The sequence below is a fragment of the Bos grunniens genome, chromosome 7 (genome assembly GCF_055505025.1).
Source record: "Bos grunniens cultivar Pamir isolate PY7600 chromosome 7, Bosgru_T2T1.0, whole genome shotgun sequence".
NCBI classification, from domain to species: Eukaryota; Metazoa; Chordata; class Mammalia; order Artiodactyla; family Bovidae; genus Bos; species Bos grunniens.
Genome location: NC_141171.1, coordinates 88,076,943 through 88,095,693, shown reverse-complemented (window position 1 = coordinate 88,095,693; position 18,751 = coordinate 88,076,943). Strand labels below are relative to the sequence as shown.

The 18,751-nt window shown below is 35.7% G+C and overlaps 1 long non-coding RNA gene across 1 annotated transcript in view; it reads left to right on the top strand.

The window, feature by feature from the left end:
- LOC147369940 (uncharacterized) overlaps positions 1-18,751 on the top strand; it is a 173,818-nt gene that overhangs the window by 92,628 nt on the left and 62,439 nt on the right. The window contains exon 2 of the long non-coding RNA XR_015168123.1: positions 17,645-17,672. This is a non-coding gene — a long non-coding RNA (uncharacterized LOC147369940). The remainder of the gene's footprint in view (positions 1-17,644; positions 17,673-18,751) is intronic.

Genomic DNA, 18,751 nt, shown 5'->3' with positions numbered 1-18,751 from the left:
CTTAATAAATGAACAAATGAGTCCATCTAGTTTTGCCTTAATTCAATTATCATACATAACATGCACATGAATAATCAGACTCTTTACCAAAAATTAGGTAAAACCAAAGAGGAATTATTGCTGGGAAGATTTCGGTCATCTTTAGCGTGGAAATATATCTCCTTTATATGTATGTAAATTAAAAATGTTAACATAAATATTATTGCAAAATGTGTCTACACATGCAAAGTGAAGAGAATCAGACACTTATTTGAACAATTCAGGCTAAACCCCTCACTTTCACTTGCAGTAGATAATTGAGGCAAAAGTGTTTTTCCCTTGAATTATCTGGATGATTGCATCAATTCTTCACTTTGCTTTATACGAGTATATAGACATAGCAATTGTGTGTCTTTAGAAATTGGCACTTTAAAAACATGCAAATACAGAACACATTCACTTACAGCCCTGCTACCTTATAGACAATACACCAATGGACTTGTTTGTTAATGAAATACAGAACCTTAAAAAAGGGGAGGAGTTAAATATATTTTCCTAAGTAATTATTTCTAAAGCAAGTATAGTGATATTTAGATGTAACATACAATTATATATGCATCATGCAAACTAGGTTTCTCCAATCTTCTCTGGCATACTAATGCCCCAGTCTTCTTCATTACTATTTCTATTAACAGTCTACTTCCACAGTAGGCCCTGATAATTGTATGGACAGTATTCATGATGGTGTGTTACAAATATAGTCCTGAGAAACATGTAATTGTGAAAGTTTGACCCTCCACCTGAAATCCTGAAAGTATATACTTGAGAAAAAGGAATTCTGAATCCAGTTGGTTAGAATGGGGAGGATCATTTTCAATCAAACCAATTTTTAATGACTTTATTGTTAATACACTAAAAATATGGCTGATATAATGACTTGAACTCATCCAGTTATTTCGTCCTTTCTAGTGACTGCATAAGAAATAGATATTAATTGCTTCGCCATTTGAAATTCTTGGTACAATTCACATTTACTCACTTTAAACTCAAGATGTCTCTCAATCAAATTGTGGGCTCTTTATATCCTCAATGTAATTAGTATTATACAGTATTCATGACAAACATAAGGAACAAGGAAGAGGATTCCTACTTGGTAATCATTGTAAATATGAAATTGTCAAGCTAGTCCTAATTAGTCACTGAGATAAAGATAATATGCAAGTCTCTTTAAGAGATGCAACAAGAGTTAGAACAAAATTCAGATATTCCACAATTAGATTATTGTTTCAAATGCCTGTGCTTAATAAAGTTGGTGGACCTGTTGGCCAAATAATTCTGCCAGGCAAGCCGTCATAGTTTAAAAGTAATTAAGCAATTCGGCCTCGTCTTAAAATGGCATGTGAGAATGTCCATACTTTTGTTGGTTTGGATATGTGTAAGATGCTTGATAAAAGTATCCTCTAAGAAAATTCAGTGTATTGTACTTTTTAAACTTCAACAGGTAGAGAATCACTTTCAAACTTGCCTTTAAAAAACATTCTAGTAAAGCATTTGATTGTGTAACATTTTTATTATTCAAGTTCTTACCATTTCACACTAGTCCCTAGAGAGGGGCCAAGAAAATATTAAAAATACTATAGAAATATAAAGGATAAGATATTTGTCACTCTCGTTTAAATTGATGTATGCTGCTGTCCTATAAACGTCACATCGGATAACCCTGAAAAATTACCATGAATCTCCATAATTACGCATATTCATGATGCTGTTTTGCATAGCGCTAACAGCAGACTGCGTGTGGGGTGGGGACGAGAAGGGGGGTAGGGATGATGTGACAGATTAAAATTATTACCAGTATCATGGAAATAGACATAGCAATAGTTCCATTTTGTTAGGTCTTGGAAAACAAAAGCATATCATAAAATTGCATAGTAATTAAATAACTCGAAATTTTTCTCCTACATATTTCACCATAAAAAGTTAACCGCGATAAACAGACTAGAAACCTCACTGTGAGTTGAAATGTGCTTATATTTATCACAGATTCCTAGGTACAGGACTATGGCAACTGAAAGGGGACGGTGCTTTTTAACTTTTTTTGAGGTGGGGGAGGGGAGATGGTGAGGTGATGGAGAATTTTCAGGCCTGCGAAGTAGCCCACAGGTTTTTTACCATGGTTGCAAAGCTCTTGATGAGCTGAGTGCAAATCACGTAGGTGCATTTCTTCTGATAAATATGAGTAGGGAGTCATATTTGGTAAACTGTTAAAAGGCTCTAAGAGATAGAAAAGTTGTCTGGTGTCTATCTCAATAGCGTTTTTGTGCTGAGGCAGAGAGCAGAGTTAATCAGGGACTCTAGAAGTAATTATCGACAGAGTTTGGGTAATACAAATGCTTGGGTAAACAGCGATTGTTCTTTCCACAAGATTGCGAGTAGAAACAACAATACTGGTATTGTCCTCCACTTCTCATTAAGGGGACTCGGGGAGGGAGTGCTGCACTGCGAGGCGGATGGGAAACTGACAGGCAAACTGTGCTCCGAACGACTCTCTTCTGATCCCACTACCACAAACTCTGGCTTTTGGCATGAGGAGTGCCAGCTGCATCGGGAGAAGCCAAGCCTGTCATACCATCTTCACATCAAATCTTCAGGATACAAGAGCTAAAGCATAGTTAGCGCTTAATGAAGAAACAAATACAAAAGGGAAGATTAGGCCTTGTTAACACTTGCATTCATTTGTTCTTATAGAAACTGCATTGGATGGGTTGTTTTGTAGAACTCATTCTTTTTTTCTCTTAAGCAGAAAAGTTACATTGAGGATGCATTTTTTTTTAATATTGTAAATACATAGGAAAAAAAATCTTTCAGTTCCCCTGTAACTATCAGCCAGCAAATTGTTTTGTCAAAAATGCCACTTGAAACAGTGATGTCCATGACAACTGTCAAAATTGGTAAATAAATACTTTTCATTTTTTAATATTAATCATATTATACTTCTTGCCTCATGAAGCATTTCCTCACATGCTTAAGTGGTACCATTGCCTTCTTTTGAAAAACTGGGATGTGAAACTTTATCTATTGTTACTGGGTAACAAACAATCTCCTCTTTGGAGCGAAACATTTATGTTTCATGGCACCACGTTACTTTTATCTTCAAATTAATTGCATTTGAGAAAAAAGAATCATATTTTTGAAGTTCACTATAAACTAGCCAGAAAGTTTGACAGCAGAATGCTACAATTATTTTTTATTGTTGTAAGCAATCAGTCAACTGTACAAAGGTGTATTGTGTACAGCTGCAATGTAAAACCTATTTTTGTTTATGCTATCTGTCAACCACTTAATATGGCTTAGGTACATTCTAAATGATATTATTTCAAAGGAAACAGGAATACTTTAAAGAAACAATACTTTCTATTCTACACTTTGTATGGAGGCCTACCCAAGAAAGGTTCATAATGCATCTGTGGTTCTTAAAATTTAGATGCGTGTTGAAAGAAAATGGGCAAGATTTTGAAGACAGGAATATGTAATACCTATACTGGCACTAGAGATTCTTGATTTTGCAAATTCTCAGATATTTTAAATGCAAACTCAATGAGGAGACCCTTCTTGGGCTTTGCCTTGCTTCTGATGGAAAACATAGGAAGATGGACAGCTAGGTATTCTTTCAGAAAGTAGCTTTCTGTAGACATGTGAAAAGACAGTACTCAAACAGTGCAGCCTAATTACTAAAAAATTATTTTTTATGAGAAAGACATTTAAAAAATGTCCTGTGTTTTCAGTGTGGTGGGAATGGATCCCTTTATTCTGTTAGTGTCAGGAAATATCACCAATATGGTGTTTTGTGCTAAGTTCCTCCCAACTTTTACTTGGGAGGTTATTATATTATATTAACCTCCCAAGTGGTTATTATATTATGTTTGACATGGGTTTTGTCCATGGTATATAAAATAGACAAACAAAAATGGGCCTTGAAATACTGAAAAATATCTAATATTTCCTAGTGCTCATACTTTTCAATACTCTGAACTATGGATATCACCTTTTTGAAGTGACTGCATCTCAAAATGTGAGGTCATGTTGTAGGGATCTGACCTTATTACAAACACTTCTCAGAGAATTTGTTACAATGAATTCATTGATTAATCATTTAAATGGCACTTGGTATTTATAAGTGGCAATTCTCATATGCTTTCAGACCAAGAGCAGTTAAATACTGAATATTGCTATTTTTATTCGTTAATTTTATTAGCAGTCTCCTCAGTGGTTTATAATTAAATATGACAGGTAGATTTGCATGATGTCTCCAAATGTGCTTAGCTGCACAATAGTAGTAATATAACTTTGGGATAACAAGTAAAATGAGACTACATTTTTCTCTCTGATCAATAGAAGTCCTTTTTGGGATTTTATTAATAATTATGTCAGCATTAATGTGACTACACTTTATATTCATTTCTAAAATTGTCCACCAATTTTATGAATCAGTTGTGTATCAACAGGACATACAACTAGAGAATGTACAAGAGAATCTTTACTGCTGGAATTCACTGCATCTAAAGTATAACATTATAAAATATGTGTGTGTTTATTTGGATTTCTTTGAGACAACAGCATAATAGCATGGGGTAAAATAGTTCATGTTACTTAAAGCAAAATTTGACAAAAATATTTCTGCTTCAGTTCAGTTCAGTCGCTCAGTCGTGTCTGACTCTTTGCGACCCCATGAATCGCAGCATGCCAGGCCTCCCTGTCCATCACCAACTCCCGGAGTTCACTCAGACTCACGTCCATCGAGTCAGTGATGCCATCCAGCCATCTCATCCTCTGTCGTCCCCTTCTCCTCCTGCCCCCAACCCCTCCCAGCATCAGAGTCTTTTCCAATGAGTCAACTCTTCACATGAGGTGGCCAAAGTACTGGAGTTTCAGCTTTAGCAAAAACGTCACACGTGTATATTACATGTATTTAAATATTTTACTGACAAAATAAGTGCAAAGAAGTTTTCTGTGTGAAAATGTTTGAAGCTGAACTGAAGCTGTAGAGTTGGGGTGAGAGTAGATAAGGCTATGAGTATTAATATTACATATATTTGATTGATAGTGATCTGGCTCTGTTTTAGATCACAAAACATTTAAAGAAGTTTATATTTTTATAAATATTACTGTTAATTTGCACAGGTTAATAACTTATTTGAACAAAAATAAAAGAAGCAATTTTGCTTTTATTTAGATCAGGAAATATACACCATGAATTTAATTAAACTTTCCTTTAAAATGAGTTTTACGTTATTTTCCATACTATATGAAGAATCAACTTTTCTCCTTAATGTGTTGAAAAAATTTGTTTGGTAAGAATAGAATCATTCAAATGTAGCTAAAGAAATTAAATATATAGAAATACTGAATATTTGGGCAGTGGGCAAGCTTCTTTGAGTTCTCTTTTTTGAAAGATGTCATCCCTGATCAGAGCTCTAATGAGAAAGAACTTCTGTGGTTGTTCTCACCTAGCCCTGTACCACTCCAGTGTGGTACCACGTAGAGGCAGAGGGGGATGTGTAGGAATAAAATCATGGCTGGGCCTAGTAGCAACCGATTTCTGCTATAGCATCATAACCTCAAACTTGCTAAATTTAGAGGCACAATCTCACTAAAACTTCCTCCTGGTTGTCACCCCTGTTTCAGAGAAGAAAGGCACAGTTTTCTTGGAGGAGAATTGAGTAAAGGGATGAGGTGGGGGAGTTAGAATGTAGTCAGTGTTCTTTTAACCTGAGCTCATGCTTATATGTACTGAATAAGTGTATCTTTGTTCACTCTCTTTTCCATAGGCTTCTCTATTTAGGAGCTTAAGAAAATCCATTCATCCAGATTCTAGTTTGCTTAATATTTCCACTCAGTAGAGATGCTGCTTGGCTTGAGTGAATCAGGTGGTCTTTTTGGCATATAGGAATTTATCTGTAAGAGAGCTGGCTTTGGAGTGAGAAGATCTGGATTAGAATTGTAGCTTTTCCTTATTTGGAGCATTGTCTTAGCTTTAGAAGTTCCTCCCTTACACAGTGACTCTAAAGATTGCATAAAATACCATCTGACAGAGTAACTAGTTGTATGTCTGGAACATAAGAGCTGCTGTAGAATACTGGTTGGTTGAACTAAAATTTGAATGTGTAGATATAGTCCAGGAAAATTCAGAGCTGAGTGGATTTTTTTAAGAATGAAATTTTTAATCTTGAGTGATACATGGAGTGGAGGCGGGGTGTAGGCATAGAGCCCCTTCATCTTCTGGGAAAAGAGGTGAGGCCCTGCGTGGGGCTGCTGCTTGAGTTTCAGGTCAGAGTTACATGTTTAACCAAACCAGGTGAAACTTTTCAGTCTTTTTCTCATAGCTGAAAGAGTTGAAGAACTACATGCTAAAAAGCAAACAAAAAGAATGAAAATTGGCACAGAAATCCAATTTTTTTTTTCTAAACATAGAACCTAACATATGATAGATTAAGCATTTGCTGAATGAATATACAAATAAATGAAGGTAAATTTTAAATATGTAACCCAGAAATTTGAAAGTAATTCCAAGTTCACTTTCAACCCACTCTTTTATTTATTTATTTATTTTGAGAATAAAAAGTTCAAGGGACTTTAAGAAAGTGAAGGGCATTCTAAAATGACCCATCTTTATGTTCATGTATGTTGAAGAAAAACCTACTTGATATACACATTTATGGAATGTAGCTTTAAGTACAAGGATAATCCCATATTAATACATGTTTGTTGTACAATTTTAAATACAAATTCTAGCATAGTTAAATATTTATTCACAGAATAGTCTATCATTTCTTCATAGAACAAACATCTATTTAGAATATTTTCCTAAATAATATAATCAACTATTTACCAAACATGCCCTTTAATTGTCTTATGAAGAAAGATACATTTTCAGACATCCACATAAATTTGGGTCTAGTCAAGATTGCCAGTGTATGTAGGCCAATAGAAATGAGCACCTCGGCTGTAGGCATTGTGTTGACCTGTTATTTCATTTGTTATTTCATATTTCATTTGTTATTTATTTCAAATGACAGAATTTCATTTCTGACAACTTTTGTATTTAAACTTAAATTCCATAACCTATATATTCACAGGGGGTTAATTCTCATTTGAGAATTATCATCCTACTTTAAAATACATATAACAGCAAAAATCGGTGTTCATTTCAACCATCAAGATATTTTTTCAAGATTTGGAGCTTGTCTTCTTGAGAGTTCTATACAGCAGAGGAGGCAACTTAAAATGATGTCAATAAGAGTTTGCAGAGATGTCACTTCATAATGGATGGTGGCATCTGTGAAGTTCCTTTATTCTCTGGCATTCATAAAAATTATACCATGTCTATATACATGGTAAGTGCAATATAAATATAAAAACTTCTAAATGATTTTTTCCTAATGCATATAATTCATATAAATCTCAATGATTCAGAGTAAAACTGAGTGATACTAATACTTTCTTTCTGGTATAAAACATATTTGGAAAAATTATAAAAATAGTCATCTCAAACTCTCATAAGTCAGTGAAGCAGATTAATTTTTTACAGCTGCCAATGTACCAGCCCACTTATAAGTAATAATAGTAATGTAAAAAGGTGTACATTGAATTCTCAACTTTGCAGTTGTACCCATAAAGAGTAGAAAGGGACTTATCCTTTTTTCTAAGAAATACATACATAAAACTTAATGCAGAAAAAATTCCTATTTTACTCTGTCTTCATTGTACATTGAATTTAAGGTTCCAAAGAACCTCTTTATGCACTAAATTTAATTTTGCCCATTTATTTTATCTTAGGGAAATTGATGATGGTTTTCAGTCTTTATTTGACTATCTGTCTTAAAAGTATTCTTTTTTTTTTTTTTTGGTGGCTTGATAACATAATGAATATTTTAACCAAAATGATAAAATCAAGATGATGTCGTTACCTTTTTTCTATAGTATTGTACGATCTGATAAAATACACTTACTACTAAATAAATAAACAAATAAGGAACTTCTTGTTCAAATGTTTTCTGGATAGTAAACATTTCTCAGAGTAGCATGCTTATTTTTAAGATATGTTCTGGCTGTTTTTAAGACATACATATGATTTCCTCTTTTTAGGAACTTACTGAAAAATTTTTGCCAACATTGAACTTTTTTCAAGTAAAAGGCACAGGTTTATTCTTTACGGGTTTCCTTTTCCCACTGTATGTGGTAAAGGACTTAAAAGGACATATTTAATCAGGCAGTTAACTATTTACGGTATATAAGAGCTTGAGATAAGCACAGAGAAACAAGAGGTCAGTGGTGTCCCCATTTTATTTACTTCAAAGACTATTGTGTCACACAAGTTTTTACTGATGATTAGGACTCAAAGATGTGCTAATTAAATGAAGTGTGTGTGCCATACCTCACTCGTATCAACACCCAAAAACTTTCTAGTAACAAATCTGTGTTTACAAATCTTCATAATTATAAAGTTAATCATTTTCTTTATATTGTTCAGTCTTAACACACGTTCCATTTACTTTAGAACGCACAGTCATCAGTCTATTGTGCTTTCATGTGAATACCGTGTTTTAATATGAATACCGTGTTTTAATACCAAAACCATATTAGCTATCCTTCCTACAGTATAAGAATGCCGATTTTCAGAATTACTGCTCTGTGCTGCATACACATGCTTATGTGTTTCTCACCAATCAAAATCTTCTTTTTCTCTCTCTCTTTGCCTTTTTCCCTCTGTGTCCTGCAGTCTCTCCCCTTCTCCAGCCAGTCCCCTGCTTCCCTGCCCTCAGTTCCCCACTGCAGAATACAGTGAACGTATTAGGAACATCCAGTTGTATTTGGGCTTCTAACCTTGCTCAACTCCAGCATTAGCAAAGGGATTCAGTTTCTTGAATTCATTAATGGTATTTTGCCACAAAAGCCTTTGTAGTTCTCTCCTGAACATTGAGCCTAGCTTAATAACATTCCATTTATGTTAAAGACACACTTAATCTGTAAATGTGACCTTTAGAAGAATTCTCTTGTTTTTCATTAAAGAAACACTGCATTACAAATATTAATTATTCCTTGATGCCATATTTTAATTAACTAATCATGTGCTATTTGCAGCAATAACGAATGCAGTTATGTATGTGCAATAATGCTATGTAATGCAAGATCGATATCAAAGAATTCATTGCTGCAGAAAAGACATGTTTTGAGTCTCTTCTCTGGATGGGTCTGCTTATATGAAACATTTAGTCTAGAATGATGCTTTGTTTTGCTTTGTGTTTTGTATTTTTAAATGCCAACGCAAGTCTGATTAAGATGCTGAACATATCGTTAGCCCCATCACTAATAAGTGAACGTTCACTGATGCATATTAGCAGGGTCTAGCAATGTGGTGAAATTGTCACTTAAGTGCTTGGAATCTGAACACAGAAAATGACAGGCAATGCCGAAGGTCCGGCTCCAGTGCATGTCTCCACTGTAGCTGGAGTCACTGGAATGGTGAAACCAGTTTAGGTTCAAGGTCGCTGCTGACATTCAGCTGTCATGGCTTCATTGTCTGCAGGCCTTCTCTCCATTGACACATTCAAGAGTACTTTATAGCAACCACAAAGAGCTAGTCAATTGATACCATTACACTTCATGCACACACAAACCACAAGCCTGTTCAGGACTGTTGATACAGTCTAACATTTATTCATTAAGGGATCTATTGAAAATGCAACTTGCCCAGCCCCACTCTTAACAACATAGACTTACTTGTTTAGTCCAAACATTTAGCTACGTCTTTTTCAAGTTTTGCACAGCATTCTCTAATTGAGGTAACATTATCTGCATTTTAATGCTACACCATTTATGTCCAATGAAAGATTACCTGAAGAACCCTGCCATTACCACACTAGTTTAAATACGGGCAGTCGTACAGAAAAAATATACACAAAAGATGTAAGCAGGGGGAAAAGGGAGATATTTATTTGTTCTAGGAGTGCCACGGAAATCCAATTGCTCAGAAATGAAATAAGAGTCTGAAGTGAAAGGAGGGAAAACCTAAGCTTGGGTCAGGGAAGAGGCAGTGATTAGCTCCATTGTTAGAAGCTCTTTGAGCTTCGTTGGTTGTAAAGAAAAACCCACTAATGAATCTATTGAAGCTTGCCAGAACTTTGTGTGGAAGACAACTTAAGTTATGGTGCTTATCTAAAAAATGGTAGTAAAGCATGTGGGTATATAAAACAGCACATATGTCTCTTGATTAACAGCTTGCCCATAAAAACAAAAAATTGTTTAAAGATGGTATGTTGCACAAATAGCCTACTTTACATGTGTATGTTTAATTCCATATTCACAGGTCTTGAAAATTATCACGTCAATGTTGAGAAGATGTAAGAAAACATATCCTATTGAATAGTTAAAAGACAGGGAAATAGGCAGAAATCTAATGTAGCTAATTTCTTCTTGGTTTACTATCAATATTTGTAAAGGAAGATTGGTTTAAAAGTCAAGTTCAAAAGCTGATTCATGCTTTGCATATTTTTAAAAATGCAAAAACCATGTCATTAAGGAATATGATCAACTGATAGAAAAAACAATAGACTTTGGAAAAAAGAACTAGTATGTCCATTTACTGTATTTAGTAAAAATGTTTATCATGTTTCCATCATATGTGGCATTTCCAACATAGAATTGAGTCCTTTTTGCAGTTCACTATAATATTTAATTATGTATGTCTATTTAACTCTACAGTATACTTGCAGTGCTTAAAATAAAGCTGTCATTAATAGAGGAATTCAATTAGGTAGCAGTATAGTAGAAAAAAATCATTGTGGCCAATCATTTGGTCAAGATCATCGCTAGTACCTGGAAAACTTACATAGTAAGAAGAAACAGAACATATTCTTCTGAAAGTTTTGCCTTAAGTTTGGAGTTCAAACACTGAATGAGAAGAGGTCCTCCTCTTCCTCCCCTTCCCCATTGTCAAACTCATATATGATTTCATGCCTATATCATAGGAATGAAGTTTTGTTACTTGGGAGGTGTTATTCTTTGCCTCAGAGGAGTTGTTTTTATAAATGAGTGTTAGATCAATGAATTCACTCTTTTTTTTTCCATGAGCACTAAAGCATTATTCCTCCAAGGGATACTATTTGGGGGCCATAGGAGTAAACATTAAGCAAGTTGTTCTTATAATGCCCAATGCCTCTTTATCTTTGGCATCTCAGATTGCTAACTAAGGCTCTGGGAGACTTTTTGTGGAGATTACCTTGTGGGTTTTATGCCATTGTCTCTTTAAACATATGTCTACATGAGGGAAGATACCATTGCCATGGTATTAGCACCTTTTTTCAGGTCTTTATTAATTTGCTTCAGTGTTCAAACTAGTATAAGCAAAGGCTAAATATAACCAAATAAAAACTAATTATATGGGTATAGTTTTTATCAAGTCCAAACCATCAGAAATCCATTGTAAGATTTGTTACCAGGAATGTCTCTATTTCTTTAAGATTTTATATCAGAATTTTGACTTATTTGACCAACAGAAGAATCTAAGGATGAGAATTGCAAGAGCCATATAAAAAAAATTAAGATAAAGAGAATTAATATTTCTAGAATACTACATTCCAAATGTTATATTGGGCACTTTACTTTGTTGGTTAGTCTCCATAACAACCATGAATATTTTGGGATTATTATTATTTCATTTTATGAATGGGAAGAAAGATGCTCCAGGAATTTTTAGAAACTTACCTGAGGCTATCAGGTAAGTATCACAAAGTAAGCTAGTGATAAAACTGCAATTTAAACTCAAAATTATATTCTCCTGAAGCTTATGCTATCTTGAATACCTATTTTAGCCAAAGGACTTTGGTAAAATTTGGCTAATGTTGCTGATGCCATTTTTGGTGAATACTGCCTTCTCTCTGTATATATTGCCTCACTTCAAATTCACTCTCTATAAAGAACTTTTCATTTGGCCTTTCTTTCTCTTCCCTTCTTTCCTTCAACCTGAGAGAACACTGAAGATTGACCATCTTCCATATCAGACATCTTTCACAGCAGCTTAACAGAAGCAGCTTCACCGACAAGTCAAGATGGTCTACCCATGTACAACTGTTTCTGCTGGGTTACGTCTTCTCAAATAAAGGATGTGAATATGTCTGTCAGTCTGAAACTCTGGGTCTGGAAATTACATAAAATAATTATGGCATACTATAATCCTTCAAGCTTCCCCCCAAGACCATCTTTTATTTCTGTTTATTAATTTAACAATATTTTCTTAGAAATTTCTTCTGAGATGAGGAAATAAACTTTTATAGTTAGTAACTCTGTATTTCCAAATTTCAGATGAGATGTGTGTTAAGCTGTTTAGCCTATACTGTGGTATACGTCTATACATTGTGTTCTTGGTGTGTGTGTGTGTGTGTGTGTGTGTGTGTGTGTGTGTGTGTATGTGTGTATGTGTGTATGTGTGTAAACTTCCAGGCATACTCTTCCCATCAAACCATCTTCTGCTCTCACTACTTTTGCATGGGGGATTTAAAAATACACTTATGACATATTTCTTCAAGAAAAAAAAGATTTATTGCTTAAATATCTTGGTCAGTTTTTGGAGTATTCACTCACTTGAATGGCAAAAAATTGTCCCATTTGAAAATTGGAAAGGGTGTAATGATTTTGACATAAACACATTTACTTTCTCTTATAATGCAATTTTTCTTTGTCTAGCCTCATTTCCAAAATCCATCCTAAATGAGTACCTCAAAAGAAACGCCTTACTAAGAGTGACACCAAATAATATTCAAACATTGGCAGAAGGAGAGGGCTGACCAGCGCAGTCGCGTTTCCTTCACAAACTTTGCTGATGTGAAATATATTTGTATTTTTAATGATGTAACTTGGTCAAAAACACTTTGAAATTATATTAAATGATATGTTAGAAAGACAGAATTATTTTCCAGAAACTCTCTCCATGTGGAATTTTAATTTTTACTCTTCTCTGCTAGTACACAGTTAAAGTAAACATTACGTGGAACGGTTTCCATTTGTATTTCACCTTTTTGGCAAAAAGAAATTTTTTTAGATGTTACAATAGCTTGGAGAAAAATACTGAACTCTTTCAAGATAGTGAAATATGCTTTTAAGATATGCTTTGAGTTAATTTCTAATCTAGAAGGAGGCTTATTTGATGGTGGTACCCTATAATTAGTGAGATCAGTAATCAAGACAACTGTGATTTCTTTTACTGGGATTGCTCAGAGACTGAAGACATCTGGCCTAGATGACTCTGATGGTAAAATTCAAACTATACCTAAATTTGCTTTGTTACATGATTTTCATCAGAGGGACAAGAGAAGAGGTTATATTCTCCTCAGGAGGACAATTCTGCAATGTCCAAAAAATCAAATGATATTTGTTTTCTGGCAGCAGAATGTATCATATGTCTAAGGACAGTAAGGACTTGGGTGGACATCAGTGAATACTAAACACTAATTGATCTGATACATCCATATGCACACACACAGATACACATGGTGGCTGATAATAGCTGAGAATTACATCTTGCTTCTATTAAAAGATCTGTCACTTTTAGGTCAGAGTGGGATTTTGGAGGGTAATCTCCCACAATAGAAAACTATACTGACAACACCAGTATTTTAGGGTTGTTTGTTGTTTGCCTTGTTGATGATGCTTAGCCAAGGAGACACTTCCTTTCAGATTCTGTCTTGCAAACCCCAGGGCTCTGTTCTGGGCAGTTCAGCCTAATGGAATTAAGCCTGACACGTTTCAACTCTATTTTTCTATAAAATAAACATAAAAACAATGGTTTAGATTTCTGATAAAACTTTTGAAGCATGTGGGACTCCAACTTTTCCTGTTCTTTACACATCTGTAAATAAAGTGCATAAAAGGGGAGTGCAACAGGATAAATCAACATAAATTTGAAATCCACTGCAGCACGTTAAATGGCGCAGCCTCAGTCAAAGAGAGGCTGACCCCGCGGCTTCGTGTGGTTTGAAGCTAATTGTTTTCGTCAGGATGGGAACGTCTGGAAGTCCATGGCTGAATCCCACCAGTAAGGCTCCAGTAACTGAGCCGGCCCACAGAGAATGGACCCACTTTGTAGCGACACAGCGGGCTCAGACACCACCTATTCTGCACTCCAAACTGTCATGCATAACAACTTTATTGTGCTAAATTGAACTTGAAAGCAACCAAAGGCTATGAGAAGGAGAGGCTATGAGAAAAGCGTGCTGTCAGCGCTGGCAAAGGCTGACCTGGAAAGTAGGCTCAGAGACAGGGGAATAAAAGACCAGGCCCCATGAACACAGCATATTGTTTCATTTTAAAGTATGATTCCCATACCAGAGAAAGTAGTAAATGTGATGTAAATTTATTTAAATAGATTCGACCGCTTAAAAGTTTGCCAGCCGCTCTTATCCAACTTTCCCAGCTCTCTGATTCGTTACTTACAGTGGGAATATAATGACATATAGTCATCATTGTAACAGCTTCTTTGCAGGGGCACAATGATGATTAATAGCCAGCAGCAAATTTTCACATGGGCTCTGAAGCACTATGGCATTAAGCAGCCAAACAGTCCCAAATCCCCCTTTTCTGTTCCGCTGAAAAGTCCCCTCCTTGTACCTTGCAGATAGGAACAAAGCCTATCTTAATTCCAATCAGCTTTTCCTCATTCAAAGGGACCTTCTCTTTTTCATAATTGATTCATGTGCATTTTTTAGTGTTTCACTGAGCTGAAGCCACTTTTCTCCTTTTCTCTGTTCTGCCCCCACACCTGCACCCCTCTTTTTTGGAGGGGGTGAAGAGTGGGAAACATTGTAACAATAACAACAACAACAATTTTAAAAAGGTATGTTTTTTCTTCCCCAAATATTTGCTAGATAAATTTCCCAATTAGTAATCATTTGTGCTTTACATGTAAAGGGTTTAAGACAAAAATTAACTCTGGGATTCCTCCATCCTTGGAAATGGTTTTAGTTATAAAAAGTATGAGCTCACAGAAATAATTCTGGTAGGAACCCCCCAAGGATGCCCTGTTCAGCTGGGAGAGTCTGAGCGGTGGGTATTCCCATGAGAGACTCACAGCTGGATTGAAGACAGAGCCTCTTGCTCTGGACAGATTCCTTTTTCTCCTCTGTGCTGGTAGCCATCCAGAAAGGAACAAGGGGCCAGAATGGAAGGCAGCAAATGAAACCCTCCAAACCCACTCTATCCTTAAGTATCATTTTACCCCATAGCAATCGCACATTATAATTATTAGCAGAAGCTCCTGTGCTATTTGCAGAAGTGCTCTCTCCCATCTACACTTTCCACCTCCTGTGATAACGACAAAAATGACATCAACCAGTGCTGTCTTGGAAGGGGATTTCCACATGCAAACTCATTTGTGTTTCTATGACAATATAATGGCCATAAAGTACAGAGTTTTAGTAACTCTACTTTGCATATTTGTTTATGTTTCTTACAATCCTGCCCTCGTTTTTATATATGATCACATGCCCCCGTTTGCTTAGGAAGCACCTCATGTACTTCTGTTTTCTGACATAATTATTAAAAGTGCTTTCTTTCAGTCTCAATTTGATCTGAGAAATTTGCAAAACGCATACATTTTTGCTATTAAAACTGCCCCCCCCCAAAAAAAGAACTACCTCAGATGACTTCTGCAAACCCAAAGGGAGGGGGTTGTTTGTCTCTTACTTAGATGGCTGTGGATTGCTTTACCCTACTGCATATTGGGGGAAAGATTCTGACTTGAAATCCTGCAGCTGATGTAGCAGCACTGACTTTTGTCTCTCCCACTTTTAAGAGGTCAGTTGACCTTTACAGCTTCTTTGATATGTAGCAGAAAGGAGGTCATCTGCTGAAATGAAAGACACATTGCAAACCAGATTTTAAGTGTGACACTCTCCTTTGGCTGGGTCACGGTTCTCACTGTGAACCAGGGCAACACACTTCACTGGTCAGATAAAAATACTATGCCGTGTTTTTGATAATGACCTTTCTCTTGCTTTGGTGCTTTCAAATGGTTAAATGAAGAACATGTCAACTTGATAGGAATTCTGTTCATCATTTTCACTCTAGTGCTTACATCTTCTCATAAAAAGCAGCATGTAAAAGTGATATCGCTTATCTACATTGTACATTTTTCATACAAAATTTCATACAGGTGAGCATATTCTAGTCTTTGGATTATAGAACCAAAGCATCTCAGGGTGTGTAACAAATCCATATGGCAATGTCCTTAAAGGCTGGATTTTACATTTGGATTTGAGTTAACAGAGATGTGTCATATCATTTGTAGGCAGAGAAATTCCTCCTGATGGGGCCACCAAAGAGGTTTATATATGTTGTTTATTCCCGAAAGTGTATGGAATAAATGGACTCCTGCTATGCTAGTTTGAGAATAACTTTAGCAAAATTATAAAATTTCCCACTTCCTATCAAACCATATTCAAATACTGGAAGAACATGAATGTAAGAATGATGATTCCATTCTCCAGTTCAGTTCAGTTCAGTCACTCAGTTGTGTCTGACTCTGTGACCCCATGGACTGCAGCACGCCAGGCCTCCCTGTCCATCACCAACTCCCGGAGTTTACTCAGACTCCTGTCCATTGAGTCCGTGGTGCCATCCAGTTATCTCATCCTCTGTCATCCCCTTCTCCTCCCGCCTTCAATCTTTCCCAGCATCAGGGTCTTTTCAAATGACTCCATTCTAAGTTCTTGTGTAAGAGTACAGTTCCTTGGTGAAACCATCATTCCTAGTCATACTGGGAATTGTCCAATCTTTCTTGGTACTTGCTATCCCCCATTTAGATAATTCTTTCAAAAATGAAATGAACCAAGTAATGAATGGTGTTTTGTGATGTATTCTTATGCCCTTATTTTCTTGTGATGTTACTACTGTGCGGAAGTATAGTTAAGACTGATACGAATCATCAGCTTTGTTAGATTATGGTGATGGATCTGGCTATGAAACGCCCACATTTGTGAAGAATTCTGCTTTTTGCTGGCTAAGACAGGATTTTTAAATGCAGTGAACCTTGGGACTATCAGATAAGTTACTTCTTCAGTACTGAGGTTCTTGGATGAATTTCTAGGGACAAACAGAAGGGTGGACCAAGGATACAGTGCTCATCTTATCTACTGGCACCATTTGAGGAACTGAAGAAGGTCAGGGTGCCTCTTTAAGGCTTTGATTTGAAAATATAATGCTGCCCCTTGCTTTGCTCTAGTATATTCTTACCTACTCCACAACTGTCATCTTCTGAATGCAATAAAGCACTTTTCTTGCAGGAGGTAAAGATTTTTGTGCACACCTTGTCAACTGAGTACCACTGTCATTACACAGGAAGAGTGAACTCCTTTCCTACACAGGCCTAATTTTTCCTGGACACCTAAGATATTTATTAACATACACTATCCTAACTCGAATCCCAAGCCAACTAAAACAAGTATGTCATACCCAGGATGATTCTATTTTATTTCATGCTGTGTACATTTAGAAATTAAGATCTTTTAATTGATATCTATCCTGTTCCTTAATATACTCAAGCTTTTCAGGTCTTTCATTTCCCAAATTTTTCTTATGTCTTTTTACTTGCTAACAAAACTGTTTTCTTTTTCAGGTGTCATGCAAAAATAGGCTCAGAGAAGGTGAGCATATCCCCAGGAGATGAATCATAGTTTAAATCTTTCATCATGATTCTGTTCTCCTTTGCCAGAGATTGGATTAGAGATGGGCATGTGACACATCACACTAAGACATATCATAGTCAAATTGCTTAAAACCAGTGATAAAATAATCTTAAAAGCAGCCAGATTACAAAAGCATATTGAACAGAGGAAAAAAAATTAGGATGACAGTAGACTCTTCTTTGGAAACAAGGCACATGAGAAGACAGTACTCTTTACTCTTTGAAAGACCAAAAAAAAAAAAAAATCTGTCAACCTAAAATTCCATACCCAGAAAAAATAACTTTCAAAGATGTTTCAGACAAACAAAATGACCCACACACCAGCACTACAAGATATGCTAAAGAAATTTCTTAAGGAAGAAAGAGAGTGAGACCACATGCAAATGAAACACTGGAAATAGCTATGTCATATTTTTTTTCTTATTTAAGCTCTTTTAAAGATAATTGACCTGACAGTTGACTTGTGTATGTTTTATAAGGAACTCTCAAAAACTCAACAGTAAAAAAGAAAAATACAATTCAAAATGTGCAAAAGATATAAATAGACATTTCATTGAAGAAGGTATACAGATGGCAAATGGGCACATGAAAAGATGTCTGACATCATTAGGGAAATGCAAATTAAAACTGCAGTGAGCATATCTATCAGAATGGCTAAAATTAAAAATTAGTGATAGCGTAAAATGCTGGTGAGAATACAGAGAAACTGGATTATTTGTACACTGCTGATGGGAATGTAAAATTGTACAACCACTGGGAAATATTTTCCAGAGTGCCATACTATTCAATGGCAGTCTTAAAAAAGCTAAGCATACACTTACCATGCAACCCAGCAATCATACTCCTGGGCATTTATCCCAGAGAAATGAAAATGCACATGCATGCCAAAACTTGTACACAATTGTTCACAGCAGCTTTGTTTGTAATAGCCCCAAGTTGGAAACAACCCAAATATCTATAACATCTGAAGGGCTAAACAAATTGTGGAATATCCATACAAAGGAATAACTATTCACACGTACAACATTGTGGGGGAAC